Source organism: Aedes albopictus, chromosome 3, assembly GCF_035046485.1.
Source record: "Aedes albopictus strain Foshan chromosome 3, AalbF5, whole genome shotgun sequence".
NCBI lineage: Eukaryota > Metazoa > Arthropoda > Insecta > Diptera > Culicidae > Aedes > Aedes albopictus.
The window spans coordinates 150,697,845-150,718,764 of NC_085138.1; the positions used below are offsets into that span (position 1 = coordinate 150,697,845).

Genomic DNA, 20,920 nt, shown 5'->3' on the forward strand with positions numbered 1-20,920 from the left:
CATTGTTATATAGTTTTGGGTTATTCTGTGTCAACCAAACTTCCAAAGCTTAGTTTTGAATGGTAAGTAGGAAATAATTTCAAATGTCACAAACAGGGTCACAAATTGTTGTAGAATTAATATATTCCATGGGATTCATAACACTGGACGGATTGACCACAGTTTCCCCATGTGACGCTATACGTATAATTAGATTTATACAGTGGCGATTTTTTAACCTCAAATATACTGCCCCCACTCGCATAACAGTCCCATCTTTGCTGGGTTTCCTATTCATATGGGACTGTTTCACGAGTGGGGGCAGTATACCTGTTCAACAAATGTAAATTCTTGATTTCTCTGATAAATTTAGTTTTTAATTAGTAGAAAACGATGAGAATAGCTATTCTCACACATTTCCGATTTGAATTAGATCTCAAATTCCCTACAATTGCAAGTTTTAGAGTCGTTGCACAGGTAAAAAGTGAGGTTTCAAGACGCCACCGAGTCTAGGAGTTCCTTCACAGATTCCTACAATAGTTTCAGGGAATCGAGAAGACGTTTTTTCAAAGATTTCTCCTGGGCTTCCTTCAGGTGTTCATCCTGAAATTCCTTCAGATATCTCTGAAGGAGTTGCTACAGAGATCTCTTCAGGTGTTCCTTCAGAGATTCTTACAGGAGAATCCAAAGATATCTCTCATTTATATGATGCTTTCGACTGGATGTATTGTTGAGGTTTCGGGTGGCTTTTCAGTGTTTAATTCGAGAAACGATTGTTTTCTAATTTCCCGACGTTTCGGTCGATGGGGTTTGGCCTTTCTCAAGGGTAGTGATGTCTATCGTCTTCCGTATGAAGTGTTTTATTTGAATCTCACTTCAATAACAACGATAGACACTACGACCCTAAACATCAATCGTATAATAAGAGCTGTAGATTGTATTCTATACATAAAATATAATCCAAATGACCTCTAGGAATTAAAATATTCCCATAACAGGTATTATATATACAAATATTTCTAATAATCTGAAAGGAGCCCCACAATGCTTAACCAATGTTTTTTTTTGTTAAAGTTTCCTATTGAATTTTTTGGAGTTATTTATCGGTATTTAGCCAAAAACTTTCTCGGTATATTTATAAAACTTCATCTTTAAATATAACATTTGAGATTTTTCACGAACTGATATTTCAATTTCATTATAGTCTTATATGTTACGGGACGCTAACATAATCTGAATACAAAAGGCTGAAATTATGAAACTGTTACATAAGGCTGAAATTACAAAAGGCTGAAAATTGAAAAGGTTGAACATTTAAAAATCTACGTTATTAGTTACAGTACTTTTTCTCATCTTGGTGTAACATGCCAATTGAGACAGAGCCTGCATCTCAACAGTGCTATGAGCACCTCCATAGTTGAGCTTTTTCGGCCAATGGCCATTTTGTATTCTTATATCGTCTGGCTGGCAGAGATTGATGTCATTACAGCTGCTAATAAATCAATAGAGATTTTCCCTTCTTTGAAAAATATGCTGTTATTTTGAGAAATAGGTACTATCGTAGTTATGTAGGACATCAATAATACATAGCACGGTATTGATTGCACTGAGAAACAATTGTACCCAAGCAGTATATTTGTCACAAAAGAGGCATGTTCGCCCAATGACAAAAAAAGACTTAGTTCAGGCAATCCTGAACCAGGGTTGAAAGTTTGACAAAATACAATGTTGACCAACTAGCAAATTTTCAAATATACCGTTGAATCAGCGTACGATGGGAATAAATGGAGTCATACATCTGTTTGTCTATGTTTGAGTGTTTGGGTGGTGATTGCATGGCTGCTTTTGGGCTGACGCTGTTTGAAAACTAGTCGAATTACTTTTTCAGCCTTATGACATTTCAGCTTTTTGAAAAAAAAATCAAAAATAAAAAAAAAATGAGGAAATGCTTCCAGTTTCGCCTTGAGGACGGGAGACTTCAAAAAGAAAGCTTGGAAAAATCATTGAATGTATGAAATAATGAAGTAAAGAGCAATAGTTTATGGCAAAAAAATATGGTAAAATCACAGAAAGCGACTCATTACAATTCCTTTATCTTCTTCTTCTTCTTCTTCTTCTTTATGGCTCTACGTCCCCACTGGGACTTGGCCTGCCTCTCTCCAACTTAGTGTTCTTTGAGCACTTCCACAGTTATTAATTGGAGGGCTTTCTTTGCCAGCCATTGCATGAATTTGTATATTGTGAGGCAAGCATAATGATACACTATGCCCAGGGAGTCGAGAAAATTTTCCCGACCAGAACGGGAATCGAACCCGCCGTCTCCGGATTGGCGATCCATAGCCTTAACCACTAGGCTAACTGGAGACCCTTGTAGAATATATACATTTTATGGGCATTCATAATAATTAGAAGATAAGAGACTTACTATTACAGAAACAAATGTGAATTATTTCAAAATAAAAGTCAGAAGATTAACTCTAAATGCATAAAATATCAATTCTAAGCATGGTAAAAGTTTAGGTAACATGCAAATCTCAGAGGCTGTCGCCCTTTGGCCAAAGTGGTTAACCATTGTATTTAGTAATATCTTCCAGGAAATATAGTTCTCATGGTTGGTAATAAAAAGCAGAAAAAAAAATTATTGTTTAACTTATAGATTAGCCCTGTCCACTTTTTCATTTTTTCGATTTTCTGATTTTCTCTGAGAGAGGTGCATTAAATCAATTCAGTGATTTCCCACTATTTTTGAACTTCAAACAATCATAGTTATACTCAAACTTGTCGAAAAACAATTCTTTTAGTACGAATCGAAAGATATACTTTCAGTGTTTCAGTTATGATCACATAGTGCTTTCCCAATTTGTGTTTTGTATCTATAATATTATGCATCAATTTTTCAAAAGTATCAAAAAATTGCATCCTTGTTCCTTAGAGGTGTCACTATTACACCACTGTTTTTTTTTTCTCTGTGCAATAAAACATATATTCTTGTAATTCGTGCAAGTAAGCTAAAAATCTTGAGGGAACTATGAAGAAGTATTTGAGTGAAAGCCAAGGAATATTTCCGAATACATTTTCTTTGAAACTGACGGGTATTTCCGAGGAAATTCCTTAAAGACAGACTTGTTAGAATCCCAAAATGGCCGCCACAATGGCCGACTTTGGCACCTACTCACGATTTGGAAAGCACCAATCTCTTCGTAAACAAAACCAGCGCACCTAAGCTTCTCATTTTAAGCTTATTACAAGTGAGCTAATAATAAAATGCACTGTTGTTTGAAGCTTGCTTCTTGGAAATTGTGCGTTCGAAGTTCTGATGCACTGTTGAAGCGGGACTTCAAGACGTTTGTCCTTAAAGTAGTCACTGAAGTTAAAATTTAGGAATTTAAAAAACCAATCTTATTTATATTCAAAATCGTTTTTTGTTTTGATGTGTGGTACTTAAAACGACATTCAAATATGCGAACCACTCCAAACGATGTAAATGGAGATACTTTACAATGCACACTGGGCCACGAGCGGGATCTAGCAAGTAAAAACCTCTAGCGTTTTGGGAGTACATTTTTTTGAGTTGGTGTCTTCGGAGACTTGTATTTATTTTACCTGTACTTTTATGTGGTGATGAAAGTTAGTTGGTAATTTTGCCGCATAGGTGGCGCTGCGATACCAACTTTTTTGTTTTACGTCCTAGAGGTTTCCCGTCTTCTGCAAAGTTGTAGAGCGTGCATAAATAAGACAAGTCGCCGAAGACACCAAAGCTGTGTGACTTCAAATAACATAGTTATACTAAAAATAGTAAAATTTACGTGAAAATCACGTTTTTGTTACTATTTTGAATGTTACTTGCAATATCATCAATTTTAACACTTTACAAGTGTAGATCAAAGTAGCCTGCGTCTGATGATAACAACTTTACAATTTTTCGAGACATTTAAAATGGGTTTTTGGTCAAAATAGTAAAAACTGCTATGATTTTTACTAGCAGTTATTTTCAAAAAGTTGCAAATTTCGGCAAAATTTGATGCTTGCTTCAAAATATACCAGTCATGATCTATTAAATCTGAAAGTTTGCCGGAGGTATAATTTAGTGTTTTTGAGATATCTTGTTTTTAAATATTGATGTTTTTATACCTAAATTATTTTGAAAGAGAAGAAATTCTTTATTCCGGAGTTGTCCTGTCATTAGATCCTCACGGATCACTTTTCAATTAAGAGTTTTATGTTTACCCAACGCCTTAATTACCTAAAATTAACGTTTTGTGTTCAATTGTCTTGCGTATTGATGTATTGGATCAATAGTGCACATATATTTATTGGTCTGAGCGAATTACGCTAGTGCAAAGTTTTGGTATACCAACACGTGGAATCAATAATGATTTTCACTTAACTCAACGTATGTACATATGTTTCGATTGATATTGATTAAATTATGAGCTGAGCTGAGGATTTTTTATAATTTAACCAATAATTTGTTGATTTTTACGTATGCACGTTAAGTCAACTGAAAATCATAATTGACCACACGGATTGGTATAACGAAGCTTTGCACTTGCGTGAGTCACTCACACAGGGCCAAAAACCATTATAATTTCTTTCATTCAATAGACCAATAAAATATGAGCACTGTTGGTTCAATAAATTAATGCGCAAAACAATTGAGCACAAAACGTCAATTTTAAGTAATTTAAGTAAGTTGGGTAAACAAAAAGCTCTTTTTTGAAAAGTGATTCGTGAGGATCTACTGGCAGGACAACTTCGGAATAAAGAATTGCTTCTCTTTCAAAATAATTTGAGTATAAAAGCATGAATATTTAAAAACGAGATATCTCAAAAACACCAAATTATACCTCCGGCAAACTTTCAGATTTAATAGATCTTGTGTGGTATATTTTGAAGCAAGCACCAAATTTTGCCGAAATTTGCAACTCTTTGAAAAAAAAACTGCTAGTAAAAATCATAGTAGTTTTTACTATTTTGCCCAAAAACCCATTTTAAATGTCCCAAAAAATTGTAAAGTTGGAATTATCAGACGCAGGCTACTTCGATTAACACGTGTGAAGTGTTAAAACTGATACATTTGCAAATAACATTCAAAATAGTAATGAAAACTTGATTTTCACGTAAATTTTACTATTTTTAATATAACTTTGTTATTTGAAGTCACACAACTTTCGTGTCTTCGGCGACTTGTCTTATTTTTGCACGCTCTACAACTTTGCAGAAGACGGGAAACCTCTAGGACGTAAAACAAAACAGTTAGTATCGCAGCGCCACCTATGCGGCAAAATTACCAACTAAATTTCTTCACCACATAAAAGTACAGGTAAAATAAATACAAGTCTCCGAAGACACCAACTCAAAAAACTGTACTCCCAAAACACTAGAGGTTTTTACTTGCTAGATCCCGCTCGTGGCCCAGTGTGCAATGGCACTCAAGAAACATCGATTCTTATTGGAAAGATTACTTAGAAGAACTACAATAAGAATTTCCACCATCTGCTTTGAAGATCAGAAGCGCAGCATCTGAGTTTATGGCAGACATTTCTTTTAGTTTTGTGCATTTGTTTGTTAGCGAAGAAAAAACACTAAAATTCCAATGCCTCTGAGAATAAAGTGTTTCCCGGATATTGAAAAAGTTTTTATGAAATTTATAGCTTGAATTGAGTTTTGAATTCGATTGTACAGCGGAAAAAAGTGGAACATTTCCTTACCTTTAGGCGTATAGCACGACGTATACAGTATTAAGTTATCAACTGCACTTGCTACCATGATTCAAACTTCAAAACACACCACACCAGTTGTAACAAGGATCACCTTTCAGGACGAGCACCAACTTGAAACTGAAAATAATCCTGAAAATAATGCCTTCCTGTCACGAGCAAAGTGCAACAGGTAGCGTTGTCCTTTTTGTAATGAGGGGCGCGTATCGGAAGGCTAATTAGGGATTTCACGCCAACTCATCAGTGACAGTGACTTCGAAATTCCATGCAACTGTGTGAGTGTGAAGATTTTGAGTTTTCAAGGAAGTTTGTTGCATGTTTTGGGAATAGAGCATCACAGTATCACATGTAAAATAATCATTGACAGAGGAAGCTCTCACTTAATAGCTGTTGAAGTGCTCTTAGAACACTAAGCTGAGAGGCAGGCTTTGTCGGGACGTTACGCTAAAGAAGAAAAAGAAGAAAAAGGATGCACAATACAGGAAAATGTCAAACCTTGATGGTGTTTTGACGGCAATTGTATGCCGGATCATCTTGGAATCTTCTGCCTTCTGACCATATAATATAGGCTTACATGGTAATTTTTCACAAAATTGGCCATAACTAAGGAAAGAAAAAAAGTGAATTTCAAAAATATCAGCGATCAAAGCTTATAAAATCACCTTCTCAAAATATTTTTTTGAAAATTTTCCGCGAATTCGGGCATAGTTTTTCCGGCTTTTCTTTATAAATTTTCGCAACGGTAATTTTTTTTGTAGAAAACTTTTTTTAGTTCATATTATATTTGGATTCTTGAGAAAATTTGTTTTCATTTTCATTAAAACACTTTGTTTCTACGATGCTTCGTTCTTGAGTTATGATTTTTCAAAGAAAGGGGTTATATGCCGCATTTGAACATTTCTGAACAAAATTGGCCATAACTCAAAAACGAAAAACAAGTGCATTTCAAAAATTTCAGCGATTAAAGCTTATAAAATAACCTTCTCAAAAATATTTTTTGAATGATTTTCCGCGAATTTGGGTCTAGTTTTTCCGACATTTCTTTACGAACTTTCTCAACTGTGGAAAATTTTGTGGAAAACTTTTTCCAGTTCATATTTTTTTATGGATTCTTGAGAAAATTTGCTTTCATTTCTAAAAAAAACTGTACCTACGAGGCTTTGTTCTTGAGTTATGATTTTTCAAAGTAAGTAGTGTCAGGGGAAAACAAACAATTTCCACCTGAGTTTTCCGGGAAAATGGGCGACCCTGAATTTTTCATGCTTTTTTTTGGTTCATATATCCATGAGACCTGCCTGTGGAAAAAGTTGCATGAAAATCTGAGACCCTTCGGCACAATTTGTACGATAATAAAAAAAATAACCCCCTGGTGTGAAATTGAAATTATCTTGCTTCCATCTAATGAGTCATTGGCATAGGTAAGTTGGAATATCTTTAATTATTAGCTATTTTTCACCCGATATGACGGGAGTTGGCGCATATGACGAAGCAAATTTTTACCCTACGTACCTCTTGTAAGATTTGAAAAACTAGTAAATAATCTGGTGTAAACGATCGATCATACATTAAGCGTAGATTTGATCACTCGTAGCTGCCACCAGTATCGCTAGATCTGTTATACTTATACAGGGAACCAATGAGATAAACAATGTGGGAAAAGGGAAGGAGTGATTATGCAATTGCTTGCCCACATTGCTTTTCAGTTCATTTGTATGATTTCTTGGATACTCTAAAGTGTTGTCGTAAATCTGTAATTTGCTTGTTTACAACAACGTATCGAAACTGATGATTATTCGTTTTTCGGTCGAATATGAGCATGAGCATTGGTGACCGTACACTTCGGAGTTGCTACTCCGGATTCGTATTTAGGTCTAACTACTGAAGTAAATGCTACAGAAAATTATCACGCCGAATCACCTATGAAGTTTTTCTTAGTAATTACACGCCCAAGCTTGTAGAAAGATCCAGATTGACTGCTAGATGGGCTATTGTCGTCGCGGTTAAAACCCGAAGTTTCCCCACACCCGAGTCGGGTGACCCGACAATAGATTTTTTTCAAAATCCATACGTGAAACCCAACGTCGGACATAGTGCGCTGGACAGCGAACCTGGCCCTCTATCCACCGCACTGTACCCAACGTACGTCCGACACACGATTTAGGAACAAAATCGATTTTCGCGGGTCAAAAATTCCGATTTTCAACTGCACGAACAATACTGATGCGTTTGATGCACACGCATCGGAGAATGATAGCAATGCAAATAAAGAACACATTTCGCCCACATTCCTTTAACTTCCATCATCCGATTCAATCCCATTTGCACTGCGCACGAATTATTCTCAATTATCTTTTAAGAAATACTCTGTTGTTTCTCGCTCCGGAATCATTCGTGTTTTGAACCCAAAATAGAAACAAGCATTGTTGAAAGTATTCTATTAATTACTGAAAGAAAAGCGTAACTAAAAAGTGACTATTTGCTACTGAGCTCTTTTCGAGAACAATCTTTGACCAATTCCGACAAAATGTCTCCGTTTCTACTCAATACCTGTTTTTGTCGTTATAATCGTTCAATTTGACTAATTGAAATTCCTCCACCAAATAGGCCCATATTGCCACACCTATAAAGGCGTGAATATTCAGCATGACCATGTTGAGGGTAACGGGTTCGAATCCCGGTCGATCCAGGAACTTCTTGTAATGGAAATTTCCTTGACTTCCTGGGGCATGGTGTATCTTCGTGCCTACTACACGAAAAATTGCCATTGGTAGAGGAAGTTTTTCGTTAACAACTGTGAATTTGCTTGTCGAACACAAACTGAGGATCAGGCTTTGTTCCATTTGGAACGTTTGGTCAGGAAAAAGATGATGGAGAAGAAATTCCTTCACATTCAATTACTGTTGCTCATGAACGCGCGCACAGCCCGCTTCGAAAAAAGAAGCTTCCGTTCTTATCTTATCACACTCCATGCCATCACCACCATCATCGTCGTAATAACAACACAGTCACGTCATCCAGAACCAACAACAGTTGTAGAAGAAAACGTGCAAAGGAACGCGGCGGCGGCAGCCGGGGCGAGAGAATGCGAATTCGAAAACCGAACAGCTAGTCAATGAGTAAGGCATCGTCCTCCAGACAGTCCTATTTCGTCGTCTCAGCTTTTAAAACATAATTAGGCGATTTCACATGACTCATACGCACAATTCGACCCACCGCACCGCCATAACCGACCGGAACCGTCCGAATTCCTCCACGAAGAATGCTTACTTTACGACGACGCAAGGCGAGACACGCGCAAATACACGTGCGGTGGCGCACCCGTTCGACCGATCAACTGACTGGCGCGACGCTCGGGACCGAAGCATTGAGAAGCGAGAACGTCTCGTCAGCCTTAAGGGGCGAGTAGGGCTCCGGTCATAAGGCTCTCTCTCTGTAGTCTACCCTCCATATCCAACTTAGTAGGAACGATCAATACCTAGCTACCACACATATTGCTGGTGCTAACTTTGAACAACAAAGAGTACGGGGTCGGTCGTTTCGTTGGTTTATCGCGCGAGAGGGTAAACTAAGAAGTAAAAAATATACTTAGGCAGCTAGTCGGAGCTGGTAGTTGTATGGTTAGCAGTGTTTAGAGCAGTGCTAATACAGGGGTTCCCAATTCGAAGACTACCAGCTTTGAGATTTTTCCAGCAATTCCTCTAGAAATTTCTCCAGAAATTCTTCAGGCTATTCTTTCTGGCGCTGCTCCAGCTATTCCTTCAAAAAAGTAGTCAATTCCTGCAAAAAATCCTAAACAGATTGTAGATGAGTTCATTTAGCGAATCCTTCCAGAAGTTTCGTCGAAGATTACTCCAGGAATTTTTCCCCCACGTTGGGCGCCAATGTAACGAATAAAATTTTATGGAACATTACAAATGCATTATTTTATCTTTCGTATCAGATCCACCTCGGCCGCCACAACTAAAACGGAAACCTACAAATGCACAAATAACAAACTAATAACATGCAATACCTAATAAATTAGGCCCAGTCCAATCCCAGGATGGCGAGGTTTCATTATTGTTCTTGGTCCATCAGTCAATCCTGTGATCGTATTTCTTATGGCGGATTGCCTTTTTGTTCGCAGTGTTGGTTGCTGCATAGCTTGAATATGTTTTAGGAGTTTTTTATCCTAAGGGGGCATCTAGGTTCGGGAAACAACACAAGACCGTCTGCCGTTTGATGTCCGTGTTAGGAGACGACTTGCGTGTTTTGTACTGGATCGCTGCCCGAAATGACTGGAGTGCTACACATGCGCATTAAAATTCAGGTTGATTGATTGATTTGTCTTTACTTAAGAGGCTTTCAGCCCTTGGCTGGTTCGTCTCTCGTTAAAATTCAGGGGCAAATGTACGAACCATAGCTTAACATACAAAATAAACTTACAAAATGTTCACAACAATTTACAAACGCAACACACTCCATGCAACAATCGAAGAATTTTCCATGAATTGCATTCTCCAAGTCAGGGAAAATTCTTAAAACTATTTTACAAACATAACAAGCTTTTTCTCAGATTCCTGCAGAAATTATTTCAAAGATTCCTCCAGAAATTTTGCCAAGGTTTCCATCAGACATTCCTCGTGTCCTTTAAAAATCTATTCAAGGATTTTGTTTTCAGAAACTCCTCCAAAATCTTTTCCTTGAATGCCTCCAAAAGTTTACTAAGAGCTATTGCAATCTTCTAGGTATTCCCCGGGGGTTTCTTCAGAACTTCTTCAAAAATTACTTCAGATTTTTTTTTCTCATAAAAATCTTCTAGAAATTCCTCCAGAGTCATCTCAAGAGAGTTACTCCAGGTATTCCTATTTCAAAAATTGCATCAGAGAATTTTGTTCGAATTTCTCCAGGAAATTTCAAAAAAATAAATTCTTGGAGTCTCCAATGGTATCTTCAGGAATTCTTTCAGAAGTTCCTTCAACGGTATCTTCTGGATCTCCTTTAGAAATTCTTCAGTAGTTTTTGTATCAATTTGTGCATTACTTCCGTATAATCCGTAAAGGAATATCTGAAAGAATTGCTGGAGAAATCTGAAGGAATCCCAAGCGTTATTTTTTTAAGGAATCGCAGGAACAGTACCACAAAGAAACCTTCTAGATTTTTTTCATTAACTCTTGACCCAAATTTCCAAGGGATTCCTGGAGGAGCACTAGGAAGAATTTCCAGAATCGTCGAGGATTTTTTAAAAAAAGCTCTAGATGAATTTCTGAAACATAAACCCATGAAATAATTTCTGATGAAACACCTTACTGACATTCATCATGGGAAAAATCCTAGTGTAAGGAAGAAATCAGAATAGAGGCCCATGAAATGCAATCCTATTTTGATTGCCAACTTTCAGGCCATTTAGAGCAGCGGTCAAGTACTACATATGCACACCTTTCCGTGACACGGACTTCAAGTTATAGAGCTTTATAGAGCTTTAGTAAACCCGAATTTGGATGCTCGAATAGGATTAGTTTTCCTATGCAAAAACAAGCTATGAAAGCAGCAGCAATGACTGTCAACTAAAAGGCGAACTGCCATATAAAACACAATTCCAGGATAACTTATGCAACTAGATCAATTATGAAACATTGTCATCCTGTGGCTGGAAGGTGTTATCCATCTGGATAACAGAGCACATTTATATTTTGTGTTGTGCTGTATTAATTAGTTGTCTCTTATTTGTGCATTTGTAAGGTTCTATGTGTCGTGTTATGTCAATCCTTTTTAATATAGCGCATTCAGTTCACTACTGGACTATCGCACTAGTTTTCAAGGGTGCGAAAACGCAAACAAAAGTGCGCGATTCCATCCAATCGACTCGGTGTCTTCAGAGCACTTATTCAGCATACATCGAAGAATTAGTGCGCCGAAGACATAAATTTGATTTGATGCAATCGCGCAGTTTTATTTACGTTTTCGCACTTATGAAGACTCAGTGCGCAGTCCAGTGGTGAACTAAATGCGGTATAATTAATTTCTTTTCTTTATGTAACAAAACTTCTAGAGGGATCCTTGAAGGAATTTTTGAATAAATAAGTCAAATGTCTGTAGAAATCTCTGAAGCAATATCTGAAACAATTCCAGGGAAATTCCCGAAGAAATCCTAGCAGATGTTACTGAAGAAATGTCTTGATAAAATACCTGAAAAAAAACTGACGCATTTTATGGAATTTCTTATCAATGGAGCAATTTTAAAAGGAATCAATAGAGGCTCTCCATAAATATTCGTAGGAAAAAGGAGGAATCTCTGGAGAAATTTATGTAAGAATAATTCAAACTATTGATTTTCAAAAAAAATCGCTGTTAGAATGTCTGGAATCTGTGCATGGTGGAAGTTGGTCAAAAAGTGACGTTTTTAGCGTTACATAAAAAATGGGCGCTGCCTAGCGAATAGCTTTCAAAGAGTGGTAAATGTGGCACTCACCATCACTTTGCGCCAGCGTTTAATTAAATGATTAAAGCGCTTATTTGAAATGTTCTATTCCATGATTTCAGGCTTTCAGGGGTGGCCCTCAACTTGAATATCTTGAAGGAATTACTACTGCAATCCTGCTGACTGAATTTTTAAAGAAACATTCGGAGAATTTTCTAGGAAATCCTTGGACAAATATTCAAAAGGATCCATGAGGATATTCTAAAGAAATCTTGAACGAATCCCAGAAGAATGTATACAACCAAGCCTGAAGGATTTTTTGGAACAATTTCTGAAGGAATTCTTGAAGGAGTACCAAAAGGAAGTTTAGTGGGAGTTTCTGAAGTAATCCCTGGAAGAATTCTTCAGGAATTCCTTGGAAGAGTACGTAGCATAATCCTTCAAGAAGTTGTCGAAACCGAAGATGCCATTGGAGGCAAATCTAAAGTAAATGGATGAATTCTTGGAGGAATGGGGAAATTTCAGAAAGAATTCCCTAAAGGAATCAAGTGCAAGAATTTCTAAACAAAATAGGTATAACGTCTCAACTGGGACAAACCTACTTATCAACTTGATGTCTTATTAGTAATTCCGCAGTTATTAATCAAGAGCTTTCTCTTCCAATGACCATTTTGTATTTGTGTATCGTCAGCGAGAATTTTCTGCAGAAACCTTTGAAAATTTTTTAAGGATAAAGGGTGTATTCGATAAAATAGGGACACAGAAAATATTGTATAACTTTTGATTGCGTTCACCAAAATAGCTAATTTTTTGACCATAAATAGTATATTATGTGTAGCTAAGACCATAAAATTTTCATTAAAATCGGTTTAGTATTGGCGCAGATATGGTCGAAATCAAAAAATGAGTTTTTAGAAAAATTTTGCACCCGTTTCAAAAAATTGCTTAGGCTATTACTTTTTTGTTACCACATCAAAACATTTGAAAATTTCACTTGAAATTCTTAACATACATAGTATAAATAAAGTGGTAAAAATTTGATCAAAATCGGTTTAGTATTTTAGTATCTAGTAAATATCCAAAGCTCAAATCGCTTCAAGGTAAATTTTAGGTTATTTTTAACCATTTTTAGTTTCGCGTGCACTATTTTGACTGTGGAACTGGTAACACTGTCCCGATTTTTATAAAACTTTGACAGTATAAAATTGTTGTGTTAAACTGTTTTTAGTAAAATTTTCAGCCATTTTCGTTGAGTACTTTCAAAGTAAGAGCAGTTTGAATTTCACTATACAAAAAACCACATCTGCTTATCGTGACATAACTTTGCTATAACTTTTTAACGGTATGATCAAATTGAATGAAATTTCGACAAACTACTTCTACATACAAACTTTACGTACATACAAATTTTCATTGAAATCGGTTCAGTATTTTTGGCTCCAGAGTTGAAACGGCAAAAAAGTGATATTTTCCAAAATGTTTGTTTGTCCAAGATTCTCAAATGGCAACTTCCTTGTTTCAACGATATTTCCGCCAATACTCAACCGATTTTAATGAAAATTTAATGGTATTAGCTACACATAATATACTATTCATGGTAAAAAAATTAGATATTTTGGCGAACGCAATCAAAAGTTATGCAATATTTTCTGTGTCCCAATTTTATTGAATACACCCTTTAGTAAGTGAGCAATTGTGAAGGAATTCTTAGATGAATATTTGATTGAGTACTTGGAGAAACATTTAAAAGGATTCATGAAGGTATACTTGAGTAAATCATTGATGAAATAGTTAAACATTTACTAGAAAGAATCCTTGGGGGAATTCCTGATTTGTTAAAGAAATCCTTTTTGTAATCACCGGAGGAATTCTCAAGGGGAAAATGTATAAGAAATGATATTTTTTAAACAAGTTCTTGGTGCATTTTGTTTTCTTTACGGAGAAATTTAGGGAAAAATCCCGATCGTTGGAAAAATTATTTAAGATATCCTCGTTAAAGCCTTGAAACTACCACTGGAGGAAGCCCTCGAGGCATCCCTGTAAAAATTTCTGAATGGAATCCCTGGAGAAATTCTTATAAAAGGAGATATTTCCGGAGAATTCTCAAATAATGGATTTTTTGGGGAAAAATCCTGGAATTTCCCTGAATGAATTCCTGGACGAATAACTGGAATGTATTCAAAAAGAAATGTCTGGATGAATTTAAGAAGAAATTTTTAGAATAATTCGCAGTGCATTTCCTTGAAAAAATCCGGGAAGGAAGGCAGATATTTTTTGTCCTTTACCGGCTGTAACAATCGGCAGTTAGACGAAAAAACTCCAAACTTTATCGAAGACACAGTGTGTGTTTAATTAACAAATTAAAAGATATTATTGTGAAAAAATAACCACTTGTTCTGGTGGGATTCGAATCCACGACTCCGTATCGCTAGTCCGGCGCTTTAATCAACTAAGCCACAAAACCAAGTTTGTTAATCGATAAATTATCGTTATCGCCGATAAAGTTAACGTATGTTATCGTTTATCGTCGATAACGATAACGTCTTCAGACGGATTCGTCATCGGCGATACAGTTAACTGTTGAAATTATCGACTCGATAACGTCTCCGGAAAATTTTCTTCGCGATCTGAACCATTGTTGATGTCGTCACTAGGGTAACTAGATTTATCGCAAAATTATCGAAGGTACGTTGATCTTCGCGTTGATTCATCGTTTGGTTATCGTTATCGAGAGATTATCGAGCAACCTTTATCGTTATCGAGTTTGCGTTGAGTTAACTGTGGATAACTTTTCGGTTAACAACCTTGCACAGAACAAGCTAAGATTCTGTGAAATAGAAAGTCAAACTGGATTCAAAGCACCACTTTGTCGGGTCTTTCACAACTTTATCTCTCTTTCGGCTAAGATGTCAATATCTCACACGCTCGCGGTTGTGCCGTCGAAATGATGATCACGAGCGGATTGCTTATGCGATGAGATTTGACGCCCTACGGCCATATGCTTGCAACAATCTCTGGAAGACTTATTGCTGATGGAAACCCTGATAAAACTCCTGAAGAAACTGCTGGAGTGATTCAGAATCCCTGGAAAATTTTGAGACAACTTTTTGGAGATATTCTATGAAAAAATATATGGAGAAATCCCTACCCAAAATTTGGAAGGAGATCCCTGGTAAAATTCCTGAAGGAATTCTAGGATGAGTCCTAAATCTAAAACAATCATTGGAGGAAACCTTCAGGCATTCCCGATTGGTAATTTTTGGAAGAATCCCTGAAGGACTTTCTGAAGGAACACCTTCAAAACATCCCTGGAAAAACTCCTAGAAGAATCTCTGGACTGTTCATATTCGCATAGTTGACACACTGTAGTTTTCAACGTACTTTTGAAATTTTAACAATGAATAATGGAAATTTTTAGATTTTTTGTTCACGTTGACATCTTGCTAGTGATTAGATCTTGTCGTCTATTAAATAAAACTGGCCACAATTATGCACATGTGATAGATATTAGCTTATGAATGCTGACATTGTCAATGTTAGTTACGTCGGCTATGCGATCATGGGCAGTGGAGGTGTTCCAGAAAAATCAATGGATAACTTCTTCAAGGATTTCTTGGAGAAAAAAAGAATCACCGGACAAATTTCTGCGGGAAATCCATTGCAGGATGTGCAGGGGGTATTCTAGAAGGAATTAATCGATGGATTCCTCTGAACGTAACCGTGGATGAACTCCCAAAAAATTTCTTGGAGATAATTGTGAAAGAATTCTTGGATGGATTCTTGAAGAATTTCCTGTATGAATCCGTCTAAAATAATCTTAAAGAATTCCAATACAAATCGCTGGAGGAATTCCATGAAAAATGCAAGAAGTAATTAAAAAAAAAGCACTTTGTTAATCCTGAAGGGGTTCTTGGGTGCAGCCTGGAAAATAGGATGGAAGGATTTCTGAAATTTCTGAAGGAACCTCTGATTATATTTTTTGAAATGATATAGAGAGAAATTTCTAGAAAATCACTAGAGGAATTCCCGGAGCAATCCCTGGAAGAATTCCAGGAGGAATCCCTAGACAAATTCCTGGAGGAATCCCTGAAGAAATCTCTTGAGGAATACCTAGACAAATTTCTGGTGGAATCCTTTGAGGAATTCCAGAAGTAATTACTGGAGGTATCTCATGAGGAAGTTCTGGAATATCTGAATCTTTTATTTTTGTTTCTGCAGTGCGAAGTCTAGTTTTTTATTTTCGATTTAAAACTATTTTTCTTCTACTCCATGCAGCTCTTCGTTGAGAATCTCTGCGTTTAGAGCCTTCTATTACTTTAGTGCTTGTACTAAGTAAACATTCCTCATTCTCTCCCCACATCTCTCTCTCTCTCTTCTGTGGCTCTGTGACTTCCACTTCGTATTTTTGTTTTCTCAATTTTGTTTTGTTTCACTGCATTCGTCTCAGTTGGTCGTAGGTATATCCACCATGAAATTGAGACTCTGAGACGTCGTCGACGACCAGAACCAACTATAATAGATTGGAATGCGTCGAAAAACGACAAAGCCAAACCTAGGAGAGCAGCATAAAAATCTATGCGCGCGATAAATTTGTCACCGTGACGCGGAATGGGGGGGACGAAAGAACCCATCTGGTGATGCTGGTGAGAAACGCATCAAGTCGCAGCAATGCAGCGCAGCGGTCGCACAATAAATTGACGCATCGTCGCCGACGCCTCCGCCTCCACCGCTTGGATCCGTGTCGGCTCGGCGCGGCGGTGCGGTGGTGGTGTCGTGAAGAATAATGATAATTTGCGTTTATAATTTATTTGCACGCTGCTGCGCCGCGCGCAGCCCGAGCTCGCTCGCGATGCGTTGCGTTGGTTGGATTTGATCATTTGATGGAAGAAACAATGTAACGTGGGTGGGTGTTCAGTTCAGCTGAGACTCAAATTACTTACTCTTCGATACGGATCGGTTTCGTTTATCAGAGCGTTACGATTATGGAAGGCGTTGCTGTTGGTCTTTGCTGCTTTGAAACTTACCTGGAAGGGAGAATGGAAAGAGATGGAAAATTATAAGAGATGGATGTTTGAATAATTTGATAAAACGTAATTATTATTATTATCAGCAAGATGATTAGTACTCACAGACGATTACATTTGACTTAGTAATGATTCGAGCTTTGCTCTGGGACCATTTGGGCAAGGGCGCCTATTTTGGGCACTTGCTGCTATAACTCAGTCAATTTCAAACTGATTGACTTGAATTTTTGAACATTGCTTGATACTCTGCGCATCTGATCGTGTCTCAAAAATCAAGTCAATCGATTCAAAATTGACTGAGTTATAGCAGCAAGTGTCCAAAATAGGTGCTCCTGCCTAAATGGTACCAGACCCTTATGTGTTTTTATATTTGAAGACACTTGGCTAAAAGTGCATCTACCATGTAATTTGAGATAAAAAAAACGAATGGCTTGGACAGCAAGTGTTTCTAATTGCTATATTTCATATTCCACTGAATATTCCAATAAAATATTTAAATATTTATAAGATAGTTTGGTATGGTACGCAACTCATATACATATCATCACAATGATATATTATATCATGCAGCAGTAAAGACAACACTTATGCATGCTTTTCACACACATGCCACAAGAAAATCGCCTTAAGTTAGACAACCCCAGAAGCATACCACAGACAACGACCGCCACTTGTCTTCTCTATATCTCACTTCTCACCTCAAAACTCATCGACGAACGCATCAAGAAACTTGAAACCGTGTCGCGTGTCGCTTCGCTTTGCCACTTCTTTTCAATAAACGTACGTAGCCTAGTCTACCTAGGTGGGGACCACACGCGCGCGCTTACGATCAATTACTCATATACAGGGGATAGATAAAATGATCGGGACAGGCAAAATTTTCAGTTTAAAAAAAATGGTCAAATTAATATAACTTTTTGAAAAGTGCATAAAAAAATCTAAAATTTTGACTCTAAGTTGATCAACTATTTGTGAATCTATGATCCAGTTTTGGGAAAGTTCGGCCAATTCTACATGAAGTTATAAAGAATCTAAAATAAGTCATAACTATCCGATAGCCAACTTTGAACTGTTATATCTCCGAATTCGACGAATCAAACGCCATGAAATTTTGAGCGTTCATGTCTTATATGATTAGCTTTGCAAGACTTTTGACATAAGCTGAAATTGTTCACACAGAAGAAAATTATAACGTTAAGTCTTATGATTTTCGACAACGCAGTCTTTATTGTATTATACAAAATTTAAGCTATCTGCCCGACGTTTCGACGGGCAGATAGCTTAAATTGCGTATAATACAATAAAGACTGCGTTGCCGAAAATCATAAGATTAAACCTTACAGTCAATCAATCACCAGTATAATGTTAAGATTGTTTTTCTGATATAGCACCAAATTATCGAAAATTTCAACATCGCTCCAAAATTCGAGATGGTAATTATAGTTTATTTGAATTGCCTCTAATTGGCTTTAATAAGAATATGTTTTGAAAGGAAGTGACAAAAAAAATCGGCAATAAATTGAAAAAGTAAAGGAAAGCATATTAAAATTACAACAATTTCAAAAAAAAAATTTTTTTTATTAATAATTTCAAGATTAGTCAAACTTTTTTCAAAGCTCATTATATGAGTCATAAACGCTCAAAATTGTATTGTATTCGGTTCATTCAATCCGGAGATATAACAGTTCAAAGTTGGCTATCGGATAATTATGACTTTTTCTAGAATCTTTCGAACATCATGTAGAATAGCTCGATCTTTCCCAAAATTGGACCATTGATTCACAACTAGTTGATCAACTTACAGTGAAATTTCAGATTTTTTGATGCATTTTTCAAAAAGTTACAGTAATTTGACCATTTTTTGAAAACTGAAAATTTTGCCTGTCCTGATATTTTTTTCTATCCCCTGTACTTGGCACATGTATGTCAGCTCTCGCTCTCTTTCCTCATGCTCATTGACTATGTACTGCGTTTGTTATTGTCGTCATCGCGCGTGAAAATAAACTCATCGCTCTCTCTGAAAAGGCTAGTGTCGGCGTTTTTGTGTCTGCTCTGCACTGCATTATATCGTTTCTTGCCGGTATCGTAAAATAAACTTTCTTGGCGATAAAAGTATAGATGGCTACGACTGTAATACAATCTTCGTTTCTTTTGATGCTATCTAACGCCCACCCAGGCGAACAGGTTTACCATTATCCGAATCAATCAAATAAATGAGGTGTGGTGTATTAGTTAAATAATAACGGGGCTCGTGAACTGCCGCCGTGAATGACGACCACGCCGAGGATGACGATCAGCGATCAATAAAAACAACCGAGTCGATGAAAAGTGATTGACCTTTCTCCGAATTGCAAATACGCGGTAGCACATCATACAACCCGACCCCTATGGACACTCAAGTGGCCAAAAATCCGACGATTGGACATTTGAGAATAATTTGTCATAGGGTTTTTATCTAGTTCCCGTCTAACTAAGCACCGATCAATAATGATCGAGTTTATTCTTGCACCTCGTCTAATGTTTCATGGCAAATTTGGTATCAATTACTATTTTGAAAAAATAGCTACCAAATCATGTAAAAAATATTGTAAAGGAGTTACAATTTCCTTAAAATAATAAGATTGAATAATTGTCTATCGCATTCCGTTTCCGTCTAGTCCACGCCTATTTTGGGCACAACCTGAATTCAATTTCCAGCACACCTTCTATGTGACACTATGGTACACCAGATGGTCAAAAATTATTTTTGACCGCAATTCAAATCAAATCATCCATTCAAAGTGCTTTTCAGCAGAAAGTATAATTAATATTTTTGCCCGCCGGATCACAATACGCCATCACAGTGCAATGAAGAAATATTTCACTGTGGTTGTGAAATACGATGATTCGTATGCAGAAAATTCACGCACACTTTTGCTTGCATCCTCCCTTGACGAAGACAAACTTGATGTTTTCATTTCACCGACGGGAAAAAAGTTATTTATTTAATTAATTCAACAGCTTTTGCTGCATTCTGCAGCAGTGAAATCCAACTTGGAAGTGCCACAGAGCTTTTGTGGAATGTGAATTGAAGGATGGTTCAACAAGTGAGTCTGGCGAAGTGAAAATTGAACGGTGATGAAGAACAATTCGTTCAGTTGCGGCTTTGGTGCGATTGCCTACGTCGTTCGCAGAACAAGAAAAATGTTCAACTCGTAAGTGGAATGAAATTGAAGCGTGAAATTGCGCGTAATATTCAATTTCCAGAGTGCTATAGGGCAATTTACTTTACAGTTGCACTAACGTAAGAACTACACGACACACACAATACGTGACGCGACACAAGACAACACTTATCGTTCTTACAATCGTCAAGAAAAGATTTAAAAAAATTTACCTTTTGTCGACCGGTTTCGGGCGAGATCTAGCCCATCTTCAGGACAATGTTCGACTGACTGCGGTGTGTTCGTACGTTGTTCGTATACGTCCAAAAGAAGAGAAATTTACTCTATCGTCAAGTCTGCTAGGTCGAAGAGACACGATGCGATGGGAGGGTCATCCTCATTCATCAATTGCTTTTTCGACCCTGTGATGAACATGAACCCCCATGCATTCAAATGCGAAGATTTGTTGACACATTTGAGCAGTTTCGCTTCTTCCCAGTTGATGTTGTGATTACTGCTCGCTGTATGAACTGCCACGCTGGATTCGTTTTGTTTGTTTGTGTCAACGGCATTCTTATGTTCCCTGATTCTGGTTTTGAATTTCCGGCGTGTCTGACCTATGTAGACAGCTGGACAGTCCCTGCACGGAATTTC

At 37.0% G+C, this 20,920-nt stretch overlaps 1 protein-coding gene across 1 annotated transcript in view; it reads right to left on the reverse strand.

Moving 5' to 3' along the window:
- Positions 1–9,052, reverse strand: part of LOC109431907 (inner centromere protein A) — a 137,142-nt gene extending 128,090 nt beyond the window's left edge. Inside the window, exon 1 of the mRNA XM_062842153.1 lies at positions 8,901–9,052. The gene's annotated coding sequence lies outside the window, so the exon portion shown is untranslated. The remainder of the gene's footprint in view (positions 1–8,900) is intronic.
- Between the last annotated feature and the right edge of the window lie 11,868 nt (positions 9,053–20,920).